Below are 7,628 nucleotides of genomic sequence, written 5' to 3'. Positions count from 1 at the left end.
ATTCAGACTTTATGGACTATAAAAAATCTAAAAGATGTCGCTAACAAACCCCTTATAATGGGGCGTTTGGTTGGAGGTATCTCATCAGATAGATAGGATTCAGATAAGTGGGAAAGGTGAATCACCATGTTTGGTTGAAGAGTTTCAAAAATTTCTCCAGCGAAATCAGTTCCCCATCCATCAAGTTTGCATGTCAATTTGGCCTAAATATAAGACAACAGATTCCCATTTGAGACGTGGTATTTGACGATATCTACCTAAATGAAGAAATGGATGATTAACCACATGACTCCCATACCCTCAACTTGGAGCCCAAATCACATATGAAGGAAGGTGACAGCAGTACATACACGACCACTCTCCGCACCGCCACCGGATACCAGTGGCGATTTCACATCGCCACCGCCGGAGACAGAGTTGTTTTGCATGTCCTCTTCCGATGGCAGCCTGTGATACCTGAGACGAGCAAATGGCCTGCGACGATTCCTTCGAAGATCTGCCCTTGAGGTCCGGCGAGGGAGATGGAGAAGTGAAATGTAAAATGTAAAGGGTAAAGGGTGTGATTTAAAAAAATGATTTAAGCGGTAGGTGATCTGCCTCTGCCCCTGTGAAATGTGATCTGCCCCTGCCCCAATCACATCGAGGTCCGCTCGAAGCGGCGTGGAAGGTGAAGGGTAAATGGTAAGTGATTTAAAAAAAATGTAAAAACATGGATATTTTCGTAATTGTCACTTATTTTTTCATCTATAATTTACCTCACACCAAACATAGACTTTTATAATCTTACCTAATTTGCTCAGTAAAATTTTTTCTAACCAAACAACTTTTTTTTATATTTTTAAAAAATTTCTCTTCAACCAACCCCGCTGCAGAATGTTTAGAGTTTCAAAATAAACAAAAAAAAAAAATTGATCTGTATAAAATATAATAAACCCACCGAGGATTAAAACTCAAAGATTAGAAGCCCAAACAGACCCATTTCACTGACTTCAGAACGCCGCATCTCTCCCTCACGTCACGTTGGCCCTCTCTTCCTCGCCGAACGCAACGGACCTACTCACCCACTGTTTTCGTCCCTCACACCAACAGCAAAGTTTTAGTTTGGTCGCTATTTCTGTTCTCTCTCCCTCAACACATTTCGCTATTGCTGTTCGTCGGAGCTTGTTTGGTCGAAGTCCACCGCCTTGTTCGCCGCCGGTCGAGTTCCATCCTCGCCGCCGAGCAAGAAAATTAGGAGTGTAAGGATGGACAGAGGGGAGATGTTGGGAAGGTTTTTTAAACAGTTTTGAATATAGAAACAGATATGGAGAGAATAGAGAAAAATCAATAAAATTTCTAGTGGTACTTCTGAGAGCATTCAACGAGAAAACAAAGGAGTCTGAGAAGAGAATATTGTTGCTCCCTCCCATTTCATCTCTGGTGACTTTGTGACTTAGCTTTAGCCGTGGACTCACAAGTTTAGTTTGTTTTTGCCCCTAGACCTCTACCATTTCCATTTCCATTTCCGTTCCGTTCAACACTATTGAAAATGGGGAGTGATGACAGTCTAAAGACATGGGTATCGGATAAGTTGATGTCCCTGCTGGGATATTCTCAGCCCACAGTTGTACTGTACATGATTGGGCTATCCAAGCAAGCTACTTCGCCAACCGATTTGGTGGGCGAACTTTCAGATTTTGGGGTCTCGTCTACAGATATTCATTCATTTGCTGAAGAAATTTATTCGAGACTTCATCATAAATCATTGGGCTTAAATCAATATCAGAGACAAGAGAGAGAAGCTGCAATGTTGGTGACTATGGTGGAAAAGATAAATCTTTCATGACTACTGCTTCTACGTCCAGAAAGGTATAAGAAACATTTTAGGAAGAAAACTGAAGATCAAGACGATCAAGATGATAAGGTAATTTCAACAAAGGAAAGGGAGAGACAAGTTAAGAGACGAACATCCCCTGATGAAAGATAGTGGGGTTCAGAGTCAGAAGAAGAAAGATTGAAAGATCAAAGAGAGAAGAAGGAATTAGAGCAACATATGAAAGAAAGAGATGCAGCACGAACACGAAAGCTGACTAAACCAAAATTAACATGGAAGGAGGAAGGAGAGGCAATTCGAAGATCTAATGCTGCAGAGCAGGATGATATTCAAGCATTGAGAAAGGTTTCAAGGCAAGAATACTTGAAGAAAAGGGAGGAAAAAAAATTAGAAGAACTCAGAGACGATATAGAAGATGAGCAATATCTATTTGGAGGTGTGAAGCTTTCAGAAGCAGAATATAGAGCACTAAGGTACAAGAAAGAGATATTTGAACTTGCGAAGCGGTCAGAGGAGGCTGACAATGTGAATGAGTATAGAATTCCAGATGCTTATGATCAGGAAGGTGGTGTTAATCAAGGGAAGCGATTTTCTATGGCTATGCAGCATCACAGAGATCCAAGTGCAGAGGATAGGATGAATCCATTTTCAGAACAAGAGGCATGGGAGGAACATCAAATTGGAAAGGCAACGCTGAAGTATCTGATGACTATCAGTTTGTGTTTGAGGACCAGATTGATTTTATCAAGGCATCAGTGATGGACGGAGATAAGTTTGATTATGAAGAGATGGAAGATTCACTTGAAAAGTCCAGAGCAAAGTCAGCTTCAGATGCTCTTCAGGAGGAGAGGAAAAAGTTACCCATTTACCCTTATCGGGATGAATTGCTCCAAGCTGTTAATGATCATAAGGTACTTGTAATTGTGGGCGAAACTGGTTCTGGAAAAACTACACAGATTCCCCAATATCTTCATGAAGCTGGCTACACAAAACGTGGGATGATTGCATGTACTCAGCCACGACGTGTTGCTGCTATGAGCGTTGCTGCTCGAGTTTATCAAGAAATGGCTGTTAAACTAGGACAGGGGGTTGGTTATTCCATTCGTTTTGAGGACTGCACATCAGAGAAGACTATACTGAAATATATGACAGATGGAATGTTACTGAGGACAGCTTGAAATATCCTTCTCACTTGACTAAGTATCTGCAAAAAAAATCCTACCAAACGCCCCCTTAGTGATATGTGAAATCTAAGTATTATTTGAGACTTTGAGTCATGGGAGGGGTTGCAGATTGTATCATCAATAACCTTTTCTTTCTTGATCAAATGTCTCACTGGAACTGCTTATAGGGGTGTTGGGGTCACTGCAATCTCCCACTCTATCTGATTGGAAAGAGACAGAAGAATTTAGGTCCCTAGTTTTACCATTGGGTGATTCTGAACATCCTGATTGAAGCAGATAACATTTTTTCTTCTTATTACTATTAACATGGATGCCTCCAATACTTAATGTCAAATCCACTTTCATGTCTTCATCAGAACCATCACTGTTTATTTTACAACTCTGAAATGCAGTATAGGAGCTAGGTCCTGCTTCACCTTCATCACAGCCATGTGTTTCAAGGTCAAAACCCCTTTGCTTTTTTATGGTCTCTCCAGAACAGCTTCCACTCCTTTCCTTTGAGCATAGAATATCCTCTTTCAAACTTTGAACATGGAAATCAGGCCCATATGGAATTTGTGGTGTTTGCTGATGTTGTGGAATGAAATGAGGGTGACTTATACCTAAGCTGTTCATGGGGGTCAAAAAAATTTCTTTTGCACACTGTATACCCGGTGTAGTTCCCTTACCTATAAATTACAAAATACTCATAATTGCCAAATAGTAACAGCTTTATATTCTTGCATACTATAATGTCATTTCTCATACAGCAAATAAAAAATATCATTGGGATATGGTAAGAGATTTCAACAAGATTGACAAAAATAATTTTACATACGGTGGTTGCTAGGAATTGGAAACAAATAATAAATAAAAGCTTATAGAATGATTAAAATATGGCCATGGATACAGATGTCACGGAATGAAGGACATCTTACACTGATTCTGACATCAGTATATATGGTTAGTGTCAAAGTACAATGATTGCAAATTACTAGCAAATTTAATAAGGCTTGAATTCACAACTAAAGAAGCGAATAAGACCTTTGATCCACCTTATGACTATGATTTTTTTTTTTTCGTTCAGTGTAGGATTTATGTTGCAAATTGAATTTTGTATTTTGAAGATGAGAAGATAAAGCATGCAACAACATGATTATTACCTGGTTTTTGAAGATGTCTTCATGCATCTGCATTGTCTTTTTGATGGATTCTAAATTGTTTCTATCAAGATTTCACATATTTCAAGGCTGTCCCTCAGTAACATTCCATCTGTCATATATTTCAGTATAGTCTTCTCTGATGTGCAGTCCTCAAAACGAATGGAATAACCAACCTCGTGTCCTAGTTTAACAGCCATTTCTTGAGAAACTCGAGCAGCAACGCTCATAGCAGCAACACGTCGTGGCTGAGTACATGCAATCATCCCACGTTTTGTGTAGCCAGCTTCATGAAGATATTGGGGAATCTGTGTAGTTTTTCCAGAACCAGTTTCGCCCACAATTACAAGTACCTTATGATCAGGTCAAGCATTAGATGATGCAATGGAAGTTGACTTGGAATCTTGATTGATTCAAGTGTAGGTGAGTTTCCAACTTTATGAAATTGGTGTGTTGGATTGCCTATGTTGATGTGAATATAAATATATTCATTTGATGCAATTGATTGATTGCAAATCACCTTGTCGATAGGTAGTTAATCTAGCAAAGGGTGATTGTTGGTGCTTTGGAATAAAGCTTCTTGTGTGATTTCTTTGGTGTGGAGAAATCAACTTGGTTGAAAGCTTTACAAGTAACCTTTCGGATCTTGGATTTATCCTTTTATTATTCCACCAAACCCTAAAAGTTAGGGTTTTGGTTTATGTGGTTGTGTGGATGCAATAAATTGTTATATAATGCATGATGTGTTTTCTGCATAAGATGGTTTCCTTATGCTTTGTGTAAGAGAGTTTCCTTACACAGGTATGTTGCAAGATGGTTTCTTTGCATAATTCATACACAATGTTGCATGAGTGGGTAATGCACGTACACTGGTATGTGTAGGGGTGATAAACGAGCCAGGGGTCTTTCAGGGGCCTTTGGCTCGGCTCGTGAAGGCCTGAGCTTACATGCCTAATATTGGTTGTTAGAATCAGGCTTGGACTTGTATAAAAGCTCGTTTAGTAAAAAGATCTCAGGCTCCAATTCAAAAGCTCGGCCTTGGAGCCTCTCAGGCTGGCCTAGTATATTAATTTTTATTTTTATTTATATTTTTTATACTATTTGTAATAACCCTCTCTCTTCTCTCAATCCATTTCACCCCTATTTTATTAGTTAAACAGACTTTTTGAATGATTTTGTTCTATATTATGTTGTTTGGATGTACATTGAATTTATGAATATTTATGGAATTACTAGTGTTGTTGATTGTATATTCTGTTTGGATAAATTTTTATTGTCTTATTTTTTTTAACAGACTAACAGGCTAAATCGGGCTTTTATTTTTTGTAAATAAGGCAGGCCACAGGCTGATAATTATATTCATAACAGGTAATAGGCTTGGTAAGACCGACATATTTAAACACAGGCTTAGCCTTTTAAGACCAAAGCTCAGCTCGGCTCGGCCCGTTAACACTCCTAGGTATGTGTTAACGTCATGGTACAATATTGAATATGTGCCCCTTATATGGATAATTATATGGATAAACAATTACAACACAAATACATTATTTTAAGGAAAAAAATTATTATTAAAAAAAAATTATTTTATTGTAAAATATTTGTGGATGACATTGCACATACTCCATAATTTGTATGACTCATTGTTTTCTCGTAACTTTTGATGTTCCATGTATCCACCACATGACAACACTAATATTGTGTTGAAATGCAATATTCACCTATTGATATTTAGATAAAGACTTGACTTCTATGTAAAATGAGGTGATAATGAGAATCAGAATTATACTCTTCTTCCCTCTAATTTATCTTCTTTCTCTCACTTTGTCATGTAACGCAATTTTTCTTCATCTTATATCTTGTTACATTTTTTGTTCTTAACATTTTCCTTTTATCGCATATATTTCTCAAGGCAGATTTCATGTCTAATTTTCATATTATCTGAGAAAATCTCACTCATATTAATTTTTAATAACAAATCAAAAGTTAACAATTAAAACAATTTTTTTTTTCTCTGTTTGTTTATGCACGTAATTCCGTGATGAAATGGTATTGATTTTATTTCTTTTACCTCAATAACTTTAAATTGTGTAACCACAAATTACAAACAGATGATATCTTCTTAGATGAGACAAATGGAGGTTTATGTTCCATTATTTATTAATTTTGGTATCTTGTTACATTATTTATAGATAGAGTGTGCAAAATACTCAAAAAAATCTGAACTATATTAAGAACCAACCCAAATTGAACCCAAAAAAATTGGTTTTTCAAATCAGTTCATGAACATGAACTCATTTTCATTTTTTAAAATAATTCAATTATGAACCAATTCTGAACCTTTTTGTAACCTGTTCGACCTGAACCATTTACACATAAATGTTCTTTTACATGCTTCTATCAATTCTGTGTTGGAAGATGTTATCAAGTATGTGAAACAACTAAAAGAGCGCAAGCAATCAAAGGAAAAAGTTGGATCGTTTAAGAGATCTATTCTCTTCGCCAACGATGAAAATTCTGAAAGCCATTGCAACCAGCCACGCTTTGACATGGAAGTAATAGTTTATGGTAAAGACGCACTCATCAGAATTCACTCTGACAAACAAAGTTGGCGTGCTACTACCATTCTGAGCAAATTAGATAGGCATAATCGGTTCAAATCGAACTGAGCGGTTTCGAACCGATTTCAAACCAGTTCAGGTGAAAAAAAAAAAAAAGATTCAGTTTTCCGAACTTTTACAGCATGTTTGGTATCTGGAAAATTTTGCAATTCTCGGGAAACCTTGATTGGAGAAGTAACAACTCCATGTTTGCTACCAAAAGTTTTCATCGTTTCCGGAACGAATATATTTCCTGGCAATGCTTTTATGTACAAAATTTTGTACGGTCAAGAGCTGAATAATTCCATAGATTAAATGGACTTTTTTGGTACCGGGGAAAGTTTCAAATTAATGCAAAAAATGTGACAAAATTAACCTTACTTTTGGTATGGTACGATCTGTCTGAAAATATTTTTGAATTAAAAGATAAATGTGAGGTTATTTTGGTAAAATAACATCACATTCCCACTAATAATTCATAACCAACCAAGCACATACTCAGTGAAATAACCTTTATTTTTTCTGAGAAAATATAGCTCTATCAAACAGCTTTTTAGTAATATTCTAGTAAAATATATTTTTCGCTACATTTCGGTAATAATTATTTCCTAGATAAAAAAAAATTTCTCCTCTACCAAACGTCCTCTCACGGAGTGCGGATATGCAAAATATTTAGTTCAATTCGACCCATGTCCATCCCTATTTACAACCCTTATGGACTTTGGGCCTTTATTTTGGGTTGAGTTTGGGAATTTGGGTAGTCAAGAATGCATGCTCTCAGCTAGTAAACTATGCAAGAATTTAACATGGGTTGTTCATGTAGCATGCAATCATTCTAAGATGATTCATAAAAAAATATCCTGATCAATATTATAAAAGTTATATTTAAGTACAT

The 7,628-nt window shown here is 36.7% G+C and overlaps 2 pseudogenes; one reads left to right on the top strand and one right to left on the bottom strand.

Annotated features, from left to right (window-relative positions):
- The first annotated feature begins 1,528 nt into the window (after nt 1-1,528).
- On the top strand, nt 1,529-2,991 carry LOC133292410 (pre-mRNA-splicing factor ATP-dependent RNA helicase DEAH1-like; annotated as a pseudogene).
- A 123-nt stretch (nt 2,992-3,114) lies between these two features.
- On the bottom strand, nt 3,115-4,489 carry LOC133292408 (uncharacterized; annotated as a pseudogene).
- Nucleotides 4,490-7,628: the final 3,139 nt, after the last annotated feature.

This window comes from Gastrolobium bilobum, unplaced genomic scaffold (assembly GCF_033153095.1).
Source record: "Gastrolobium bilobum isolate Gb01-03AN ecotype WA unplaced genomic scaffold, APGP_CSIRO_Gbil_v1 utg70934, whole genome shotgun sequence".
NCBI classification, from domain to species: Eukaryota; Viridiplantae; Streptophyta; class Magnoliopsida; order Fabales; family Fabaceae; genus Gastrolobium; species Gastrolobium bilobum.
This window is presented reverse-complemented; position numbering and strand designations above follow the sequence as displayed.